Source organism: Mustelus asterias, chromosome 19, assembly GCF_964213995.1.
Source record: "Mustelus asterias chromosome 19, sMusAst1.hap1.1, whole genome shotgun sequence".
NCBI classification, from domain to species: domain Eukaryota; kingdom Metazoa; phylum Chordata; class Chondrichthyes; order Carcharhiniformes; family Triakidae; genus Mustelus; species Mustelus asterias.
In genome coordinates, this window is record NC_135819.1 from 64283617 (window position 1) to 64308145 (window position 24529).

General features: G+C 47.5%; 1 protein-coding gene across 1 annotated transcript in view; it reads right to left on the minus strand.

Moving 5' to 3' along the window:
* LOC144507503 (uncharacterized) overlaps nt 1-24529 on the minus strand; it is a 74165-nt gene that overhangs the window by 14259 nt on the left and 35377 nt on the right. The gene's annotated exons all lie outside the window — the stretch shown is intronic.

The following is a 24529-nucleotide window of genomic DNA, read 5'->3' on the forward strand; positions in this document are numbered from 1 at the left end:
AAAATGCTAGAAATACTCAGCAGGTCAGGAAGCATCTGAGGAAAGAGGAACAGTGTTAATAGGCGTAACCTAATGCCAAGGTAAGTTTGAAGATGGGAGGGGCATTTAATCAGGTTAGAGTGCAGGGTTGGGATTCTGCCACCACCTTGCCTATGCCCACTTAAAGGCCACATCCCACTGCCACCAAAGGATAGATTAGAGAAGTTGGAACTGTCCACCTTGGAGAGAGGAAGGCTAAGAGGAGATTTGATAGAGATGTTCAAAATCATGAGGGGGCTGGACAGAGTAGATATGAAGGAACTGTTCCCGCTCGTAAAAGGATCAAGAATGAGAGGGTACAGATAAGTGAATTGCTAAAGAAATAGATATGATGTGAGAAAAAAACTCTCTCACACAATGAGTGGTTCAGATCTAGAATGCGCTGTCTGGGAGACTGGAGGCGGCAGGTTCTTTAGAGGTATTCAACCGAGCATTAGATGATTATTTGAAGAGAAACAATATGCAAGAGTATGGGGAAAGGCACTAAGTCACAGTGCGGATTTGGAGAGCTGTGCAGACATGATGAGCTGGGTGGCCTCCTTTTGTGCAGTAACAATTCCGTTCTGTGATTCCATAGTCAACCAGCAACAGGTGGGGCATTCATCACGCAGGAGTCCAAAATGCAAACACTGTGGACTGCAGGCTCCCTGATGGCACTGCCTGCCGGGGAGGACTGCTGGCCTCTGATAGGCTGGTAGCTCTCAGGGGGGTGTGGGGGAGGGGGGGGGGATATTCACCCCTGGGGTCCTTGATCCTGAGGAAAGCCCACACCTGCTAGCCACTGATCCTGCTGATCCTGTAGTGTTCCAATAAAACTCAATGTCAGCTCGAGGAAATGTACCTCAACTTTTGAACACCTTTCGAACACTGGATTCAACAATTTCAGATTGTAAATACTCGCCTCATTTTGTTTCCTACTTGTTTGTATGTTTCCGTTTTAGTTTCATTTATCCTTTGTTTTTGGACAGCAGTTGTTCATCAGTCTGCCATTTACACCTCCTGTCGACACTCCCTTTGATCTGGCACAAGCAACCCACTTTTCATTTAATCTGTCCTGTCTTCCATTTTATCACAGATCTTCCCTTTGTACTTTTTTCCAACATCCCCCCCCCCCCCCAAGCCTTGCTTAAAACCTATTATTTTCCTAACTTTCCCATCTAATGAAATGTTAACCTTGTTTCTCTCAGATGCTGCCTGATCTACTGAGTATTTCCAGAATTTCCTGTTTTTAAGAGGGGATTTTCGGCACAACCCATTGTGTTTCACAGGGGTGGCTCATCATTAGCTGGCAGCGGGATCTTCTGGTCTTCACATCATTCTCCACTCACATACTCATCACACATCCACAGGGAACTCACTCACTGCCACCTCAGGGGACACCACCACTCACTCTGGTAGGGTTAGAAATGTTAAGAAGGTCTATTTGCACAATGTGAGCACGGGTGTGAGGTACTTGTAGATAGCAACCATGTATGTAAGTCAGCAACCACCTCTGTAAAATAAATGAATCTCACTTATTGCAACCTCTCTATGGCTCCCTGCTCTCATAAGATTTTTTCATGAAGTGCCATTGAGATAACTGTGTTCATAATCCATTGAAAGGCTAGATACTCACTACAGAGCTCATTAGTTGACGTTCCCTCACAGTGACAGAATACATTAGTCATGCCAGTGCCACCTTGGTAATGAGGAAACCCCAAACAATGGTCAGGACTACTACTCAACCCAGTCATTGTGAATGTCTGATCTGCGAACATGGAACCCACCAGCTAGACCCTTATGAAAAATGTGCATCTGCCTGTGGTGATACTGAACACAGTAAGAAGTCTCACAACACCAGGTTAAAGTCCAACAGGTTTATTTAGTAGCAAACGCCACTAGCTTTCGGAGCGCTGCTCCTTCGTCAGGTGAGTGGGAGTTCTGTTCACAAACAGCAAACAGGGCATATAAAGACACAAACTCAATTTTCAGAATAATGATTGGAATGCGAGTCTTTACCGCTAATCAAGCCTTAAAGGTACAGACAATATGAGTGGAGACAGCATGAAGCACAGGTTAAAGAGATGAGTATTGTCTCCAGACAGGACAGTTAGTGAGATTTTGCAAGTCCAGGCAAGTCATGGGGGGTTACAGATAGTGTGACATGAACCCAAGATCCCGGTTGAGGCCGTCCTCATGTGTACGGAACTTGGCTATCATTCTCTGCTCAGCGACTCTGGGTTGTCGTGTGTCATGAAGGCCGCCTTGGAGAACGCTTACCCGAAGATCAGAGGCCAAATGCCCGTGACCGCTGAAGTGTTCCCCAACAGGAAGAGAACAGTCTTGCCTGGTGATTGTCGAGCGGTGTTCATTCATCCGTTGTCGTAGCGTCTGCATGGTTTCCCCAATGTACCATGCCTCGGGACATCCTTTCCTGCAGCGCATCAGGTGGACAACGTTGGCCAAGTTGCAAGAGTATGTACCATGTGCTTGGTGGATGGTGTTCTCACGTGAGATGATGGCATCCGTGTCGATGATCCGGCACGTCTTGCAGAGGTTGCTGTGGCAGGGTTGTGTGGTCACTGTTCTCCTGAAGACTGGGTAGTTTGCTGCGGACAATGGTCTGTTTGAGGTTGTGCGGTTGTTTAAAGGCAAGAAGTGGGGGTGTGGGGATGGCCTTGGCGAGATGTTCGTCTTCATCAATGACATGTTGAAGGCTCCGGAGGAGATGTCGTAGCTTCTCCGCTCTGGGGAAGTACTGGATGACGAAGGGTACTCTGTCCACCGTGTCCCGTGTTTGTCTTCTGAGGAGGTCGGTGCGGTTTTTCGCTGTGGCGTGTCGGAACTGTCGATCGATGAGTCGAGCGCCATATCCTATTCTTATGAGGGCATCTTTCAGCGTCTGGAGGTGTCTGTTGCGATCCACTCACATTGTCTGTACCTTTAAGACTTGATTAGCTGTAAAGACTCACATTCCAATCATTATTCTGTAAATTGAGTTTGCGTCTTTATATGCCCTGTTTGCTGTTTGTGAACAGATCTCCCACTCACCCGACGAAGCACCAGCGCTCCGAAAGCTAGTGGCGTTTGCTACTAAATAAACCTGTTGGACTTTAACCTGGTGTTGTGAGACTTCTTACTGAGTTTACCCCAGTCCAACGCCGGCATCTCCACATCGTGATACTGTACCTCAGGGCACATCTTTACTTATTGTTTATTTATTAGTGTCACAAGTAGGCTTACATTAACACTGCAATGAAATTACTGTGAAAATCCCCTAGTCACCACACTCCGGCGTCTGTTTGGGTACACTGAGGGAGAATTTAGCATGGCCAATGCACCTAACCAGTACGTCTTTCAGAAACCGGAGCACCCGGAGGAAACCCACGCAGACACAGGGAAACGTACAGACTCCGCACAGATAGTGACCCAAGCCGGGAATTGAACCTAGGTCCCTGGTGCTATGAAGCAGTAGTGCTAACCACTGTGCCACCGTGTATGCTCAAAGTCACATCAGGATGGATGCAACTGTCTGTGCTTCCTTGCCCTGATATTACCCTGGTTACTGAGAGTTTGTGAGCTGCCTTCAGCCGACCAGGAGTCAGACATTCACAGTAGCTCTTTAGGAACAATGCACTGTCCCTACTGCAAGTCATCATCATCCTCCTGCAACATCAGGACTATGAGTAACTGTTCCCTCTCCATGACACAAGCCATACCAGTGAGGGTATGTGCTGCCGGCTGTCAGGAAGGAAGGGACATCAGCATGATGGGACATTACCACTGGCCCTAATCCTCACCATCCATGAAATACGAGGCTATTGAGGAAGCCACAAGTTCTCCTGCCCCTTCTGGTCATTCCCACGGCCTTCTTCTGCGCACATCCATCTCGACGTCCTCTTCATCAGAGGAGACATGCTGCTCATCCATCTCCTTCTCAGGCAGCTCCTCACTCCGTTGAAGTGCCAGGTTGTGCAGGGTGCAGCAGGCAACCACAATGTAAATACTCTCTGCAGACGGTATTGCAGAGCTCCGCCAGATTGGTCCAGGCACCGGGTCCACATCTTCAGTATTCCAATGGTCTGCTCCACTAAAGCATGAGTAGCAGCTAAGGATGAAGTTATCATGAATACTCCCTGGGAACCTAGCACACACCTGGAGGATGTGTTTGTGTGTTTGCAGACTAGATGAACATTAAGGGAGTGGAAGCCCTTGTGGTTGGCAAACTGCACTCCTTGATGTCATGGGGATCTGAGAGCCATGTGAGTGCAGTCAATGGCTCTCTGCACTTGTGGATGTGTCCCATAACTCATGTGTCCTGGTTAGGGTGGACCCATAAAATAGATGTAGTTGTGAGCCTTTGCGAAGAGTGCATCGGTCACCTCCTTGATGCACTTATGAGCAGAGGCCTACGAGATGTCGCATAGGTCACCAGTGGAGCCCTGAAAGGAGCCAGATGTGTAAAAGGTGAAGATGGCTGTGACTTTCAAAGCCAGACAGTGGAAGTCCTCCAAGTCAATGTGGCGCCAATTCCCAAAAGAGGTTGCGCAGATGAGTTACCGTGTCCTTGGACAGACAAAGTCTTCTCCGACACTGGTTCTTGATCATTTCTAGGAAGATCAGGTACAGTCTGTAGACCCTGGGCCAAGAGGATGCCTCCGAGTGGCATTCTCTGGGGACCCTGCAGCAGTGGAGCAGGCCTGCCACCCCATCCTCCTCTGGGCTCTGTTTCTGCCTCTGAAAAACCAGATGCCTCAGCTGACATCTTCTCTCCTCTCCTTGATAGAAGAATGATAGCCAGCTCCACAGGCTCCATCTCTCGCTCACATTACTCACTGCAAAGGAAGAAACAGAGGGAGTGAACATTGAGCCATTGCCTCCTTGGGTTGATCCTTTGTCCATTCACCCCAGGGAGCAGTGTCTCAATAGTCACTAACTACTGTGCTAGCCATCACATTGAGGAACTTTCCTTTAGTCTCCCAGAATGGACAAGAACTCACACCACCCTTTCCCCACTCAGCCTGTCCAGGCAGTCACAGGTTGGAAACACTCCCGTCTCCTGAGCTCTCATGTAAGGCACAGGAATCTGCCCCATGGGACGCTGGAAGGCCCTGTGCACTATCCTGTCAAAGGGGGAGGGGATGGATCTATAAGGATGCAGCAGCACCCACACCACATGGAGCAGGGTGCTCTGCTGAGCCTTTTAGCCTTTGTCGGGAGAGTATATATGCTCACCGTCTCAGCGAATTGTGCAGGGAAACCATGGCACTCACAGAATGGGGAGGTTAGCGCGCAAAAGGTTAACTGCTGATGGGTGCATCCTGAGGCTGAAATCTTCAGCTGATGGGTCTCTGCCTTGTTGAAGGGTCCTGATACTGGGAAGGGAAGCCTTGGCTGGTGGGTTTATTGGGTTTCCAGTCGACAAGGTGGGGGGTGGCGGTGGTCCCTGTGAGTTCATGCCTGAGCATGTCAACTCTAATAAAGAGACATGACAGCAATGGAAAAAGCTTAGCAAATCAGATCTGACTTCCTTCCCCTGTTGGTGATGAGTCCAGCCCCCTTCAGGGCCAAACCATTCCCCTTTTTCTCAAAAAGGCCATTGGCCCTCTGAACACACCACCGCCCCCCCACCCCCCCCCCCCCCCCCGCCCCCCCATGCCTCTGCCACACCACTTCCCCAACCTCTGCCAGCTCTTCCCCTCTGAGTTAACAGCCCTCCCAACTCAACCCTCCAAATCCCCCAAGTAACTCTCCACCCCCAACCTTTGAACCCCTAGCTGATTGCCACCTGGTGCTCTGAGCTCTGTTGCCTGGTGAACCCACCCACCTCCCCCATGCAGCCCCAATGCCCCAATCCCCATGACCTCTGAACTCACCTCATAAGTGAGCTTACCATTTTCTGTTTTATTTAAAGTTGTGGTGAAGCACACTGACATGGCATCATGCTGCCACTGTGGATGGACTTTTCAACGTGGAGGATAGATTGCTGCAGGGAAGTCTGCTAATGACATTTAAATGAATGCAAATAGGGTTCTCATCATTGCTGGGACAATCAATCTGGCAATTCCCGTCGGCACAAATCATGTTTTCAGCCTCTCACAATATTTTGTGATTCCATCATCAATCCCGGCTTTTGTGTTTGTTTTCTCTGAGGAAAATTCTAATAATTTCCAGAAATATTGAGAATCAAGGTACTAGTGTAAATGAGAAACTGCAAGATATCAATATCAGTGAAAAAATAGTACTAGAGAAATCAATGTGACTTAAAGTAGATTCACTTGACCTGATGATCTATATCCTGGAGTGTTGAAAGAGGTAGTTGCAGAGATGGCAGATACATTGGTGGTCGTTATTCAAAGTTCTATAGATTTTGGAATAGTTCCTACAGATTGGGAGTTGGCAAATGTAACCCCACTATTTAAGAAAGGAGGGAGAAACAAAATGGAGAACTGCAGATCAATTAGCCTAACATCTGTAATATGGAAAATGCTATAATCTATAATAGAACATAGAACATAGAACATAGAACATTACAGCGCAGAACAGGCCCTTCGGCCCACGATGTTGCACCGACCAGTTAAAAAAAAAACTGTGACCCTCCAACCTAAACCAATTTCTTTTCGTCCATGAACCTATCTACGGATCTCTTAAACGCCCCCAAACTAGGCGCATTTACTACTGATGCTGGCAGGGCATTCCAATCCCTCACCACCCTCTGGGTAAAGAACCTACCCCTGACATCGGTTCTATAACTACCCCCCCTCAATTTAAAGCCATGCCCCCTCGTGCTGGATTTCTCCATCAGAGGAAAAAGGCTATCACTATCCACCCTATCTAAACCTCTAATCATCTTATATGTTTCAATAAGATCCCCTCTTAGCCGCCGCCTTTCCAGCGAAAACAATCCCAAATCCCTCAGCCTCTCCTCATAGGATCTCCCCTCCATACCAGGCAACATCCTGGTAAACCTCCTCTGCACCCTCTCCAAAGCCTCCACATCCTTCCTGTAATGTGGGGACCAGAACTGCACACAGTACTCCAAGTGCGGCCGCACCAGAGTTGTGTACAGTTGCAACATAACGCTACGACTCCTAAATTCAATCCCCCTACCAATAAACGCCAAGACACCATATGCCTTCTTAACAACCTTATCTACTTGATTCCCAACTTTCAGGGATCTATGCACACATACACCTAGATCCCTCTGCTCCTCCACACTATTCAAAGTCCTCCCGTTAGCCCTATACTCAACACATCTGTTATTCCTACCAAAGTGAATTACCTCACACTTCTCCGCATTAAACTCCATCCGCCACCTCTCGGCCCAACTTTGCAACCTGTCTAAGTCTTCCTGCAAACTACGACACCCTTCCTCACTGTCTACCACACCACCGACTTTGGTGTCATCAGCAAATTTGCTAATCCACCCAACTATACCCTCATCCAGATCATTAATAAATATTACAAACAGCAGTGGCCCCAAAACAGATCCCTGAGGTACACCACTTGTAACCGCACTCCATGATGAATATTTACTATCAACCACCACCCTCGGTTTCCTATCCGCTAGCCAATTCCTGATCCAATTTCCTAGATCACCCCCAATCCCATACATCTGCATTTTCTGCAGAAGCCTACCATGGTGAACCTTATCAAACGCCTTACTAAAATCCATATATACCACGTCCACTGCCTTGCCCCCATCCACCTCCTTGGTCACTTTCTCAAAAAACTCAATAAGGTTAGTAAGGCACGACCTACCTGCCACAAAACCATGCTGACTATCACCTATCAATTCATTACTCTCCAAATAACTATAAATCCTATCCCTTATAATTTTTTCCAACATCTTGCCGACAACAGAAGTGAGACTCACCGGTCTATAATTCCCGGGGAAGTCTCTGTTCCCCTTCTTAAACAATGGGACAACATTCGCTAACCTCCAATCTTCTGGTACTATACCAGAGGCCAACGACGACCTGAAGATCAGAGCCAGAGGCTCTGCAATCACTTCTCTTGCCTCCCAGAGAATCCTTGGATAAATCCCATCCGGACCAGGGGATTTATCTATTTTCAGACCCTCCAGAATATCCTGCACATCCTCCTTATCAACTGTAATACTGTCTATTCTACTCCCTTGCAACCCAGTGTCCTCCTCAGCTATATTCATGTCCCCTTGCGTGAACACCGAAGAGAAATATTGGTTCAATGCTTCACCAATCTCCTCCGGTTCCACACATAACTTCCCTCTGCCATCTATAACTGGCCCTAAACTTGCCCTAACCAACCTTCTGTTCTTGACATACCTATAGAACGCCTTAGGATTCTCTTTAACCCTATCCGCCAAAGTCTTCTCATGTCCCCTTTTAGCCCTTCTAAGCTCGCTCTTCAACTCCCTCTTAGCCAATCTAAAGCTTTCTAGTGCACTACCCGAGTGCTCACGTCTCATCCGAACATAAGCCTCCTTTTTCTTTTTAACCAACAAAGAAACTTTTTTGGTGCACCACGGTTCCCTAGCCCTACCAATTCCTCCTTGCCTGACAGGGACATACCTATCACAGACTCGCAGTAGCTGCTCCTTGAAAAAACTCCACATGTCGGACGTTCCCAGTCCCTGTAATCTCCTAGTCCAACCTATGTTTCCTAATTCTCTCCTAATAGCCTCATAATTACCCTTCCCCCAGCTAAAACCACTGGCCCGAGGTTCATGCCTATCCCTTTCCATCACTAAGGTGAACGTAACCGAATTGTGGTCACTATCACCAAAATGCACACCAACTTCCAAGTCTAGCACCTGGTCTGGCTCATTTCCCAGCACCAGATCCAATATAGCCTCACCTCTAGTTGGCCTGTCTACATACTGAGTCAAAAAACCTTCCTGCACGCTTTGAACAAAAACTGACCCCTCTAACGAGCTAGAGCTATAACAATTCCAGTCAATATTAGTCAAGTTAAAATCCCCCATAACAATTGCCCTATTACTTTCACTCCTAAGCAGGATTGACTCCGCAATCCTTTCCTCAACCTCTCTAGAACTTTTAGGAGGTCTATAAAAGACTCCCAACAGGGTGACCTCTCCTCTCCTATTTCTAATCTCCGCCCATACTACCTCAACAGATAAGTCCTCATCAAACCTCCTCTCTGACACTGTGATACAATCTCTGACCAATAATGCTACCCCTCCCCCTCTTCTACCTCCTTCCCTACTTCGACTAAAACATTTGAACCCCGGGACCTGCAGCATCCATTCCTGCCCCTGCTCTATCCATGTCTCTGAAATAGCCACAACATCGAAGTCCCAGGTACTGATCCACGCTGCAAGTTCACCCACTTTATTGCGAATACTCCTGGCATTGAAGTATACACATTTCAAACCCTGCTCCACCCCACCTCTGCAATGCCGTGCATTGCAGTCCCCATCCATGCATCCCTCACTTTCAGCCCCAGGAGGAATATGCTGGCATGGATTGATAACTGGCTAATAGACAGCAAAAGAGGGTGGATTTCTCCCATTTTGTGACTAAGTGCAGTGGAGGGCAGTTCCAGCAGCACCCATCCCACCGACCAGAATAGTGGGATCCTGCACCAGATTCTGGGCATGGAGGCTCATTAATTAAGCACAAGTGAGTTCTCCTTTGACTATTTTGGCAGACTGGCAGTGGATTTGTCCACCTGCCCGCAGCTGTTGGGTTTGAATGTCCCAGCGCCATATTTAAATATCAGCATAGCACACTCATATTACTCTCTCCAGCCCACCTGCTTCACTATACTGTGCAGGATGTCAGCAACCATGAGGAAAAAGGCAAGCTGCTTCAAGAGGAAGACTGTTTCTTGATTTAACAACCCACTCCACAAGTGCATCACCGATGAGGCACCCATACTCTATTTAAACCTCTATCCACCCCATCTGGAGTCTTTGTGCATCCCCTTCCCGTAAATGACATGGTATTCCTTTGACTGCCTTGTTGTGAGCTTTTCATGCAACCTTGTCAGGGTCTAGCTACTCTCCCCTTGATCTCCCTTCTAACTTCCACTGTTCATCATCTTCATCCACCTCCTTGCCCTTCTCTATAGCATTGTGAGTCCTTGTCCTTCCTCCCCACCTTTATACAGCCCTTCTTCTACATGGCGCCCCATGTCTTCATTATGTCAGACCCCACCCTCCTCCCCATCCCCTGGCCTCACCTTGCATTCCATCCCTTGTCGAACTTCAGACATTCGTTGGGGTAGCAAAATCAGTTCTGTCCACAGTAATGTCCAGATAAATATTGCTCTGTGGCACCAGGGACAAGGAGACCCTTCCTAATCCGAGGTGCAGTACTGATCCGAGTCAGTAACACAGAACGATCCATGGGTCCAGCAGCGCAGTGCTGTCCATGAAGACCAGCTTGACATGGCGATGGAGGTAGTAACCATCTGCCCCGGCAGAGTGGTGGAGAGTGCATCAGGAGCAGTGCAGCAGTTTGGCAGAAAAGTTGTTGCACTCACCCTGAAGTCTCTGGTGAACTGAGGACTGCTTTGAGCTGCCACTCATGAAATGCGAATGAATGCAAATGGGGTTGGCACCATCTGCCAGTAGGAAGAGCCATTAGGAGAACTGCAAGGGGATTTTATGCCAGCGGGTTTCCAACGTTTGACTCCTGCCAGATTTATAGTGCCACCCACAATCAAATACTGCCCAGAGAGTAGTTATAAACGGGTTGTTTTCAGATCGGCAGGCTGTGACTAGTGGGTACCGCAGGGATCAGTGCTTGGGCCCAGCTATTCACAATTCATATCAATGATTGGAATATGTGGATTAAATGTAATGGGCAAAATTTACTACTTTTTACTCTTGCTGGTTCTGGCAAGAAAACCAGCACATAGCTTCCCTGGCTGCACAGCAGCTTTTCTCACCAGATAATGCAGCACTGAGGGCAAAGAAATAATGCAGGCATCTTTGACGCCACAATGCTAGCAGGGCATGACCTGCTACAGCCAGCATTGCCAACTCCACTGAGATCAGGCAGTGCCAGGGGACTGTGCTACAGCATTACCCAGGCATGTTCCCCTCCCCCCAGGGGCTATACTTACCTGTCTTCCCCCGGCAATTTCCCCTTGACTGCCTCACATTGTTAAGTACCTGTTCCAAACTCACGGTCATGGGGAAGGAATTCTAAATGTGACGGGGAACATATGGCAGGGAAGCCAGATAATTAAATTTATTAAGATATATTGAAATAAGGTGACATGCAGGGAAAGTTGGAAAATGACATCACGCCAGGGAGAATCTTGTTTTCCGATTCTCACAAGATTTTGGGCCCATGTCGTCGTTTATGCTCATGGCAAACACGGGTACAAAATCCCTCCATTATTTTCAAGTTTGCAGATGACATAAAACTAGGAAGTGTGATCTGCGAGGAAGATGCAAATATACTTCAAGAGGATTTTGAGAGGCTCAGGGAGTGGGCAACAATTCAGCAAGTGGAATGCAATGATGACACAGTGGTTAGCACTGCTGCCTTACAGCGCCAAGGACCCGGGTTCAATTCCGGTCTCAGGTCATTGTCTGTGTGGAGTTTGTACATTCTCCCCGTGTCTGTGTGGGTTTCCTTCAGGTGCTCCAGTTTCCTTCCACAGTCCAAAGATGTGCGGGTTAGGTTGATTGGCCATGTTAAATTGACCCTAGTGTCAGGGGTTTAGTAGGGTAAATATGTGGGGTTAAGGGAATAAGACCTGGATGGGATTGTGGTCAGTGCAGAATCCCGAATGGCCTCCTGCACTGTTTCAGGAAGGACAGGGAGGGAGGCAAGAGAGGGGGGGGAGTGGCACTGTTGATCAGGGATAGTGTCACGGCTGTAGAGAAGGTGGACGCCGTGGAGGGATTGACTACGGAGTCTCTGTGGGTGGAGGTTAGGAACAGGAAGGGGTCGGTAACGTTGCTGGGTGTTTTCTATAGGCCGCCCAATAGTAACAGAGATGTTGAGGAGCAGATGGGGAAACAGATCCTGGAGAGATGTAGGAATAACAGAGTTGTCGTGATGGGAGATTTTAATTTCCCAAACATAGATTGGAATATCCCTAGGGCTAGGGGTTTGGATGGAGAGGAGTTTGTTAGGTGTGTCCAGGAGAGTTTCCTGACACAGTATGTGGATAAGCCTACTAGAGGAGAGGCTGTACTTGATCTGGTGCTGGCTAATGAACCTGGACAGGTGGAGGATCTCTCGGTGGGTGAGCATCTTGGGGATAGCGATCATAATTCTATCTCCTTCACGATAGCATTGGAAAGAGATAGGATCAGGCAGGCTAGGAAAGTGTTTCTCTGGAGTAAAGGGAAATACAGTGTCATCAGGGAGGAAATTAGACAGGTAAATTGGAAGGAGGCATTCTTGGGGAAAAGTACCGAAGGAAAGTGGAGGATTTTCAAGGAATGTTTGTCTGGAGCTCTGCATGACAACGTTCCGATGAGACAGGGGGGTGTTGGTAGGGTACGGGAACCGTGGTGCACGAAGGTTGTGATGAACCTGGTGAATAAGAAAAGAGAGGCGTACAGAAGGTTCAGAGAGCTAGGAGGTGTTAAGGATTTAGAGGAGTATACGGGATGTAGGAAGGAGCTTAAGAAGGAAATTAGGAGAGCGAGAAGGGGTCATGAGAAGGCCTTGGCGGGTAAGATTAAGGAGAATCCCAAGGCTTTCTACAAATATGTCAAGAGTAAAAGGATGAGATGTGAAGGCATAGGACCCTTAAAAGGTGAAGGGGGAAAAGTTTGTGCGGAACCGTTAGAAATGGCGGAGCTGCTTAATGAATACTTTACCTCGGTATTCACGGTGGAAAGGGATCTGGGTGGTTGTACTGCTGGTTTGCGGTGGACAGAAAGGATCGAGCATGTGGACATAAAGAAAGAGGATGTGTTGGAACTATTGAATGGCATCAAGGTTGGTAAGTTGCCGGGACCGGATGGGATGTACCCCAGGTTACTGTGGGAGGCGAGGGAGGAGATTGCGGAGCCTTTGGCGATGATCTTTGCATCGTCGATGGAGACGGGAGAGGTTCCGGAGGATTGGAGGATTGCAGATGTGGTCCCTATATTCAAGAAAGGGAACAGGGACAGCCCGGGAAATTACCGACCGGTGAGTCTAACCTCAGTGGTTGGTAAGTTGATGGAGAGGATCCTGAGAGACAGGATTTATGATCATCTAGAGAAGTTTAGTATGATCAAAAGTAGTCAACACAGCTTTGTCAAGGGCAGGTCGTGCCTTACGAGCCTGGTTGAGTTCTTTGAAAATGTGACCAAACACATTGACGAAGGAAGAGCGGTGGATGTGGTCTATATGGACTTCAGCAAGGCGTTCGATAAGGTCCCCCATGCAAGACTTCTTGAGAAAGTGAGAGGGCATGGGATCCAAGGGGCTGTTGCCTTGTGGATCCAGAACTGGCTTGCCTGCAGAAGGCAGAGAGTGGCTGTGGAGGGGTCTTTCTCTGCATGGAGGTCAGTGACCAGTGGAGTGCCCCAGGGATCTGTTCTGGGACCCTTGCTGTTTGTCATTTTCATAAATGACCTGGATGAGGAAGTGGAGGGATGGGTTGGTAAGTTTGCTGACGACACCAAGGTAGGTGGTGTTGTGGATAGTTTGGAGGGATGTCAGAAGTTGCAGCGAGACATAGATAGAATGCAAGACTGGGCGGAGAAGTGGCAGATGGACTTCAACCCGGATAAGTGTGTGGTGATCCATTTTGGCAGATCCAATGGGATGAAGCAGCAGTATAATATGAAGGGTACCATTCTTAGCAGTGTAGAGGATCAGAAGGACCTTGGGGTCCGGGTCCATAGGACTCTTAAATCGGCCTCGCAGGTGGAGGATGCGGTCAAGAAGGCGTACGGCGTACTGGCCTTCATTAATCGAGGGATTGAGTTTAGGAGTCGGGAGATAATGCTGCAGCTTTATAGGACCCTGGTTAGACCCCACTTGGAGTACTGCGCGCAGTTCTGGTCACCTCATTACAGGAAAGATGTTGAAGCCATTGAAAGGGTGCAGAGGAGATTTACAAGGATGTTGCCTGGATTGGGGGGCGTGCCTTATGAGGATAGGTTGAGGGAGCTTGGTCTCTTCTCTCTGGAGAGACGAAGGATGAGAGGTGACCTGATAGAGGTTTACAAGATGTTGAGAGGTCTGGATAGGGTAGACTCTCAGAGGCTATTTCCAAGGGCTGAAATGGTTGCTACGAGAGGACACAGGTTTAAGGTGCTGGGGGGTAGGTACAGAGGAGATGTCAGAGGTAAGTTTTTCACTCAGAGGGTGGTGGGTGAGTGGAATCGGCTGACGTCGGTGGTGGTGGAGGCAAACTCGTTGGGGTCTTTTAAGAGACTTCTGGATGAGTACATGGGATTTAATGGGATTGAGGGCTATAGATAGGCCTAGAGGTGGGGATGTGATCGGCGCAACTTGTGGGCCGAAGGGCCTGTTTGTGCTGTGGCTTTCTATGTTCTATGATAAAGAAATGTCAGGCTATCCACTTTGGTAGGAACAACAGAAATTGAGCTTTCATAAATGATGAGAGACTGGGAAGCATTGAACTTCACAGGGATTTGGGATTTGTTCATGAGTCACTGAAAGTTAACATGCAGGTACAGCAACCAATTGAGAAGGAAAATGGCATGTCAGCCTTTATTAGAAGAGGATTTGAATATAGGAGTAAAGGTGTCTTATTGCGCAGACTTCTGATTGAGCGATGTAGAGGAAGCATGCATCATGTTTCTCCTGATGATTTTTTCAAATTACTTTTCACTATGCTGATATATGTTTTAGTTGCTACCATAAAACTAACCAAAATACTGAGATATCCAAGTTTATCCAATTATGCCTGGGAATTTAAAGCACACGGGCAGGAAAAAAAAATTGAATGATAAGGACATGCCTTCTGATATGGCTTCAGTTAAGATGATGACCAGCTCCCTCACACCTTTGACGACTAAAACCCTGAGCAAAATTTTTGTCGCAGAGCTCGATATATCCCAACAAAGTTTGGCTCAGGAGCTGAGAAATTCATTGAAAGAGTCGCTGGATTAGGGTTAGGGTTAGGGTCCTCCCTCAACACCATTCATTAGGGCGGCACGGTAGCACAGTGGTTAGCATTGCTGCTTCACAGCTCCAGGGACCTGGGTTCGATTCCCGGCTTGGGTCACTGTCTGTGTGGAGTTTGCACATTCTCCTCGTGTCTGCGTGGGTGTCCTCCAGGTGCTCCGGTTTCCTTCCACGGTCCAAAGATGTACAAGTTAGGTTGATTGGCCATGCTAAAAATTGCCCTTAGTGTCCTGAGATGTGTAGATTAGAGGGATTAGTGGATGGATGTGGGGGTAGGGCCTGGGTGGGATTGTGGTTGGCGCAGACTCAATGGGCCGCATGGCCTCTTTCTGTACTGTAGGGTTTCTGTGGTTTCTATCCTCGACACAATTCACCTAGCTGCTGATTCTCATGTCAACACCCCTACCGATATCAAGATAACCCTCTTGGACCACAGCAACAGGATCTGTCCGAGCTGACTGTGGCAATTAAGGAGAGCATGTCGCTGCGGGCTAAAGCTAATAACTTAGAAAACCAGTCTGGACAACAAAATCTACACATTGTTGAACTACCAGAGGGGACTGAGGGCCGAACCCCAACACAGTTTATATCAGATTTATTCAAACAGGCAGGTGGCAAGGAGACTTTTCCCAAACCTTTGGAGCTAGACAGGGCCCACTGTATCTTTTGACCAAAACCTCACCCAGGTGACCCCTGCAAGCCATTGCTGTACAGTTCCATCGCTACAAAGAGAAGGAGCTTGTTCTTCGATAGACAAGGGAGCACCATGATGTCATTTACCAAGACCAAGCGAGCAGCACAATGTCACTTACCAAGCGAGTAGCATTTAACAGCATCAAGTCCATGATGTGCAAGAAAGGAGTAAGCTTCAGGCTGATTCACCCTGCCTGTCTTCGCTTAATGGAGAAGATTACTTCTTTGATATACCAAGTGAGATGGATTATTTCTTTCAGCAGCATATATTTAATTCTTGACTGGTAACTCTTTGACGCCTTGGTAGATTTTAGGGGAGTAATGACTGGAAATTATGCCTAATTACTAGATGTGTTTAATGACTCATTGTCTCGAACTTCACTGTCCCCAACACTGACTCAAGCTTCCATCTCACATACACAAAGAGAGACCCTGCGGAATGTGGCTCATATTGGCCTAGCTCTGACATAAAGTAGTTAGCTAGGGTATTGGTGTGTTGTTTGGAGCCTTGTCTTCCTGGTGGGAAGGCGATGGCCTAGTGGTATTATTGCCAGATTATTAATCTCAGCTAATGTTCTGGGTTCGAATCCCACCCCAGCAAATGGTGGAATTTGAAATCAATAAAAAAAATCTGCAATTAAGAATTTACTGATGACCATGAAACCATTGGCGATTGTCAGAAAAACACATCTGGTTCACTAATGTCCTTTAGGGGAAGAAATCTGCTGCCCTTACCCACTCTGGCCTACATGTGACCCCAGATCCACAGCAACATGGTTGACCCTCTGAAATGGCCTAGCAGGCCACTCAGTTCAAGGCTACTAGGGATGGGTAATAAATGCTGGCCAGCCAGCCAATGTCACACAAATGAATGCATGAATATCTGATGATCAAACTGACTTTGGGAAGGGCTGCCAATTATTCTCAAATATATGTCGCCTTCTTGACATTATACTTTCTCCAACTGTCTCAACCGACTCTGAAATTAACTCTCTGGATGCGGAGAGGTTTTTTACTGGATGGAGTGGGATTACTTGTTTACAATTTTGGGTAAATTTGGGTTTGGTTTAAAATTTATTTCATGGATTCACCTCCCCTACCACAAGTGTGCACAGTGACACTCTACACTCAAAATACATCCCTCTATCCAGAGGAACCCGAGAAGGCTGGCCTTTTTCTCCACTCCTCTTTGCCCTTGCAATAGAATCCCTGTCCATAGTCTTAAAGTCGGCAACACTGCGAAAGGATGTCCACAGAGCTGGTGTGGAACATGTGTGTCCTTATATGCTGATGACCTCCTATTATATATTACTAGCCCTATTGCCTGTACTGATGACATAATGAATATTCTCGGCACCTTTTGATCATTCTCTGATAAATTGAATACCAACAAAAGAGAATGTTTTCCAATCAACTCTATTGCCAAACAGATTCGCCCAGAGTTTTTGCCATTTTGTATATCTATTCCTGGTTTTCGCTACTTGGATGTGAACATAACACATTCTTCATAAAACAAACTTTACAAACCGAGGGTGAAATCTTACCAAAAAATGGCAGTGTTGGTTCTGGTGAGAAAAATTGAGTGTTTCCCACCAACGGCACCACTGTGTTTTCAAGCTGAATGTTATGTCTGACTAGCAATAACTTTTATGCCCATGTGTTTCAGCCCCTCCAATAGTGTGTTCCCTTTGATTTGTTCACCCCACAAACTGCTGTAAGCACTGGGAAACTCCATATAAACTGCTCCCTAGCACTTGTTCCACAATGACTGCAAGGGATGGCAGCCAGGAAGGCAGCACCGTGCTTTTCAGAGTGGGCTCTCACAAGGATGCTGGATGGAGTGGAGCAAAGGTGGGACACAATCTACCCCTGCTCTAGGAGATGACCTTCCAGCAGGGTCACCAACCCCGCCTGGGATGCAATAGCAACCCAGGTCAGTGCAAGTGCACTCCAGAAAATGACAGGGCAGCAGTGTCAAAAGATGATGAATGATCTTTTTCGCACAGACAGGGTAAACCACCCCCTAGTCTCCTGCTGGATCCCCTCGCAAACCCCTTGCAATAATATCCTTTCTTTCACTCAGCCTCCTTGGCCTTTGACAACATTAGGCAGTAGATTTTCCTCTCCCTCCCACAATCATCATGTTCCCCCAGTAGCTGCTCTGCTTCCCACACTCCAGCTCCCACCCAAGTCTCATGCCTGCCACACCTCATCACCATCTTAAATGTCAACACTCCCACTTACACTCTTGCTCTCTGTGTCAACCAACAACAACAGGCATAAGCGAGTGCAGCAAGCTGGAGTCATGCCCGAACTGAGAACCCTCACACATTGTGAGGAGCAAGCACTCAACCTGACCTAAGAGGAGGAAGAGCATGCCTGTGCTACTTGTGAAATGGGGGAAGCAGAGAAACATGAGAATCCTCAAACATGTGCTGTCATTCCTCAAGTCTTTCTGTATCCTCTGTAACGCACTGATGCCATATCCCCTCTCTTGCAGGCCGACCAGCAGTGGAGGCCGGCCAGCGGAACAGACCGGACCATCTTCGTGCCTCCTGGACTCCCATGACTCCAGCAGTTCAGAGGAGGACTTTTCCAACCCCACCATTGGAAGAGGTGTCACAGCTATCACCCCAACCTGGCACCAGCACAGATACTCTCACCTCAGTGTGTCCAATAAGAACATAAGAACATAAGAAATAGGAGCAGGAGTAGGCCATCTAGCCCCTCGAGCCTGCCCCGCCATTCAATAAGATCATGGCTGAACTGACATGGATCAGTACCACCTACCCGCCCGATCCCCACAACCCTTAATTCCCTTACCGATCAGGAATCCATCCATCCGCGCTTTAAACATATTCAGCGAGGTAGCCTCCACCACCTCAGTGGGCAGAGAATTCCAGAGATTCACCACCCTCTGGGAGAAGAAGTTCCTCCTCAACTCTGTCTTAAACCAACCCCCCTTTATTTTGAGGCTGTGTCCTCTAGTTTTAACTTCCTTACTAAGTGGAAAGAATCTCTCCGCCTCCACCCTATCCAGCCCCCGCATTATCTTATAAGTCTCCATAAGATCCCCCCTCATCCTTCTAAACTCCAACGAGTACAAACCCAATCTCCTCAGCCTCTCCTCATAATCCAAACCCCTCATCTCCGGTATCAACCTGGTGAACCTTCTCTGCACTCCCTCCAATGCCAATATATCCTTCCTCATATAAGGGGACCAATACTGCACACAGTATTCCAGCTGCGGCCTCACCAATGCCCTGTACAGGTGCATCAAGACATCCCTGCTTTTATATTCTATCCCCCTCGCAATATAGGCCAACATCCCATTTGCCTTCTTGATCACCTGTTGTACCTGCAGACTGGGCTTTTGCGTCTCATGCACAAGGACCCCCAGGTCCCTTTGCACGGTAGCATGTTTTAATTTGTTTCCATTGAGATAATAATCCCATTTGTTATTATTTCCTCCAAAGTGTATAACCTCGCATTTATCAACGTTATACTCCATTTGCCATATCCTCGCCCACTCACTCAGCCTGTCCAAATCTCTCTGCAGATCTTCTCCGTCCTCCACACGATTCACTTTTCCACTTATCTTTGTGTCGTCTGCAAACTTCGTTACCCTACACTCCGTCCCCTCCTCCAGATCATCTATATAAATGGTAAATAGTTGCGGCCCGAGTACCGATCCCTGCGGCACGCCACTAGTTACCTTCCTCCAACCGGAAAAACACCCATTTATTCCGACTCTTTGCTTCCTGTCGGATAGCCAGTCCCCAATCCACTTTAACACACTACCCCCAACTCCGTGTGCCCTAATCTTCTTCAGCAGCCTTTTATGGGGCACCTTATCAAACGCCTTTTGGAAATCCAAAAACACCGCATCCACCGGTTCTCCTCCATCAACCGCCCTAGTCACATCTTCATAAAAATCCAACATGTTCGTCAAGCACAACTTTCCCCTCATGAATCCATGCTGCGTCTGATTGATCGAACCATTTCTATCCAGATGCCCTGCTATCTCCTCTTTAATAAGGGATTCCAGCATTTTCCCTACTACAGACGTTAAGCTGACCGGCCTATAGTTACCCGCCTTTTGTCTCCTTCCTTTTTTAAACAGCGGCGTAACATTAGCCGTTTTCCAATCAACCGGCACTACCCCAGAATGCAACGAGTTTTGATAAATAATCACAACGCATCCACTATTACCTCTGACATTTCTTTCAATACCCTGGGATGCATTCCATCCGGACCCGGGGACTTGTCTACCTTCAGTCCCATTAGTCTACCCAGCACTGCCTCTCTGGTAACATTAATTGTATTAAGTATTTCTCCTGCTGCCAACCCTCTATCGTTAATATTTGGCAAACTATTTGTGTCCTCCACCATGAAGACCGACACAAAAAACTTATTTAAAGACTCAGCCATATCCTCATTTCCCACTATTAACTCCCCCCTCTCGTCCTCCAAGGGTCCAACATTCACTCTAGCCACTCTATTCCTTTTTATATATTTATAAAAACTTTTACTATCATTTTTTATATTAATTGCTAGCCTAGCTTCATAGTCTATCCTTCCTTTCTTTATCGCTTTCTTAGTCTCTCTTTGTTGTTTCTTAAATTTTTCCCATAAGTAGGCATCCTTCTGGGTCACTCACTGGTGAGCACCTCACAGCTGAAGATCCACATCAGACGGAAGCAGGGACATCCCAGGGAATTGGCACACAGAGGGATGCCGAAGCCCAGGACTCTGCTGAGCCCTTTCCCGATGATGTGTCCCTGGGCCTGGTCATCTCACAGCTGCTGGAGCTGTTAAGGCAGAGTTGTGAGTAACAGGGAAGGATGACAGCAGCCCTCTTCGGAGTGCAAGGCTGATCGTAGGAGTCCCATCGCCTTCTATCCGAGGAGATGGTGCTGTCACAGCAGCGCACCGAGGCCAACACTGTGACGGTGGCATGGCGCAGGACTGGCACTCCATAGCAGAAGATATCTGCACCATGGATTAGCGTGTGAGCTCCATGATGCAGGACTTTGACTACATGGCGCAGGCACTGTTGGGAATCCATGAGTATCAGAGCCAGAGGACAACAGGGCTGCTGGATCTCACTCCAGCTGCCCCTCCATCCCATGGAGGTGCGCAGGGGCTCCCAGGAACCCAAAATGAAAAGAATCAGCAGAGTACAGCCCAGGGCCCTCCAGCAGGGGACCCTGGGTGACTCCAGCCCATCTGACACCCTCGTCCCTTTGAGTGACACACCTCCAGCCCCTGAGACCGAGGATGGAAGCAGTCAAAAACTTGTGCTGCCGGAAGGTAGGCCTGGATCCCCCAGGTTACACCTGCCAAAGTCACCTCAGACAAAAGGGCATGGAAGTCAGCAGGCCACCTCAGCCTCAGCTGTGCGTCCTGAGGATGCACCTAGGCGTAGTGGGTCAAGAAGATTAAGGAAACTGTAGGCAGTTAGCAGGCACGGGTGAATAGAGGCACTAGTGTAGGTAGGTCATCATTCTGTTTTGAATGTTTGGCACTAAATTTCACTTCGTTCACCCACAGAGCCTCCACCCTGTCTGTTCATGCAACCAAGCTTGGGAAAACCAATGGGATCGCTCGGTGCCTCATCCTTGTGGAGTGGAGAATGGCACTGCCATGTCCCTCCCACCCTCATGCCAGCCCTACTAAGGAAGAGCACTCATTCAGTTGTACATGGAAAGAAACCCAGAAAGGGTAGATGGGAGAAGTATTGCCAGTCTTCACAACATTTTGAAAGCAAGGGGCACCCTGACATGAAGGGAAGGTAAGGCTTGCAAGTGACCACTCCCAGCCCGTCTCCCTGAAATGGCCCACACCCCCAAGTTCAACTTTACTGTCTCTCCCCAAGTCCTTTCCGGTGCCCACTGAGCAGTGCATAGTGTGGAGTGTGCTGGCTGCCTGAACGCTCACCTCCAAAATCTCTCTCGGAGGTGAAGATACCAGGTCCACGCTTATGTAGGCTTGTTGACCTTGTAGACAAATAGTGCCAGTGTGATGTCACATCGATGCCTGCTGAACATCCAGTGAGGGGCAAAGTCCCAGACAGAGTGCTCACTAATGACATGCTAATGTATTAAAATGAACTTTCTGCAGTCCCACGTGTCTCACACCACTCCACAGCAAGGGGTCGGTAAGATAGGAACTCGGAAACTTGTTGGCACGAATCGCGCTCTCTGGATTTAAGCATTCACCACCATTCCCACAGATGGAGTGTGGGCTCAGAATCACCCCCTAGTCACCAAAATAAGGTGAAATTACAGCGTTGGGACAAGTTGCCTCTTCCCTTAGCTGGCAGAATTCAATCTATAAAAATGAACATTCGGTCCAGGTTCTTGTTTCTTTTTCAATGTCTCCCTATCTTTCTACCAAAATAAATTTTTGTTATGATAAACAAGCTGATATTAACAGTTGTCTGAGCAGGCAGGATTCCTAGAACCCATAGAGCGATACTTAAGACAGGGAAATGAGATGATGGACTAAGACTACCTAACCTACTGTTCTATTATTGGGCAGACAATATTCAAATAGGTTTAATATGGTGACAGTAGGATCGTGCCTGGCGTGAAACATCATACCCTCACATTTAATGCCAAAATAACAAATAGTTGAGGTCTAGTCTAACTTCAAAATACCTTGGGGTTTCTGATCTTGTATCCTAACAAACTATATAGTCTTGGGGAGACCGTATTTGGATTGTGTGCAGGTTTGGTCTTCTTATCTAAGCAAAGATCCACTTGCCATTGAGGGAGTTCAACAAAGGTTCATGAAATTCCTGAGACAATCGGCTAATGTAATTGGCTAATGTAGACTGGGCGAGCAGACTGGTAGGTAGGACAGCTGAGGAACAGTGGAGGATTTTTAAGGAGATTTTTTTAAGTACTCAGCAAAAATATATTCCGGTGATAAAGAAGGACTGTAAGAAAAAGGATAACCGGACGTGGATAACGAAGGAAATAAAGGAGAGTATTAAAATAAAATCAGATGCGTACAGAGTGGCCAAAAATAGTGGAGAATTAGTGGATTGGGAAAGCTTTAAAGAAAAACAAAGAACGACTAAGAAAGCGATTAAGAAAGGAAAGATAGATTATGAAACTAAACTAGCTCAAAATATAAAAAATGATAGTAAAAGTTTTTACAAGTATATAAAAAGGAATAGAGTGGCTAGAGTGAATGTTGGACCCTTGGAAGATGAGAGGGGGGATTTAATAGTGGAAAACGAGGAAATGGCTGAGACTTTAAATCAGTTCTTTGTGTCGGTCTTCACGGTGGAAGACACAAATAGTTTGCCGAATATTAGAGATCGAGAGTTGGTGGGAGGGGAGGTCCTTAATACAATTACTGTTACTAAGGAGGTGGTGCTTGGTAGACTAATAGGACTGAAGGTAGACAAGTCCCCAGGCCCGGATGGAATGCATCCCAGGGTACTGAAAGAAATGGCTGAGGTAATAGCAGATGCGTTAGTAGTAATTTATCAAAATTCGCTGGACTCTGGGGTAGTGCCGGCTGACTGGAAAACAGCTACTGTTACGCCGCTGTTTAAAAAAGGAAGTAGACAAAAGGCGGGTAACTACAGGCCGGTTAGCTTAACGTCCGTAGTTGGGAAGATGCTAGAGTCCATTATTAAAGAGGAAATAACAGAGCACCTGAATAAGAATGGTTCGATCAAGCAGACGCAGCATGGATTCATGAAGGGAAAGTCGTGTTTGACGAATCTACTGGACTTTTATGAAGATGTCACTAGTGCGGTTGACAGAGGGGAACCGGTGGATGTGGTGTTTTTAGATTTCCAGAAGGCGTTCGATAAGGTGCCTCACAAAAGGTTGCTGCAGAAGATTGGGGTACACGGAGTTAGGGGTAAGGTGTTGGCGTGGATTGGGGATTGGCTATCTAACAGGAAGCAGAGAGTTGGGATAAATGGGTGCTTTTCTGGTTGGCAGTTGGTGACCAGTGGCGTGCCGCAGGGATCGGTGCTGGGGCCTCAATTGTTTACCATTTACATAGATGATCTGGAGGAGGGGACTGAATCTAGGGTATTCAAGTTTGCTGATGACACGAAGGTGAGTGGGAAAGCGAATTGCGTGGAGGACGCGGAAAGCCTGCAGAGAGATTTGGATAGGCTGAGCGAGTGGGCGAGGATCTGGCAGATGGAATATAACGTTAGCAAATGTGAGGTTATCCACTTTGGAAGAAATAATAGTAAATTGGAATATTATTTAAATGGAGAAAAATTACATCGTGAGACTGTGCAGAGGGACCTGGGGGTCCTTGTGCACGAATCGCAAAAACTCAGTCTGCAGGTGCAGCAGGTGATCAAGAAGGCGAATGAAATGTTGGCCTTTATCGCGAGGGGGATAGAATATAAAAGCAGGGAGGTCTTGCTGCAACTGTACAAGGCATGGTGAGGCCACAACTGGAGTACTGTGTGCAGTTTTGGTCCCCTTATTTGCGAAAGGATATATTGGCCTTGGAGGGAGTGCAGAGAAGGTTCACCAGGTTGATACCGGAGATGAGGGGTGTAGCTTATGAGGAGAGATTAAACAGATTGGGTCTGTACTCGTTGGAGTTTAGAAGGATGAGGGGTGATCTTATAGAGACATATAAGATAATGAAGGGGCTGGATAGGGTAGAGGTGGAGAGATTCTTTCCACTTAGAAGGGAAACCAGAACGAGAGGGCACAGCCTCAAAGTAAGGGGGGGCCGGTTCAGAACAGAGTTGAGGGGGAACT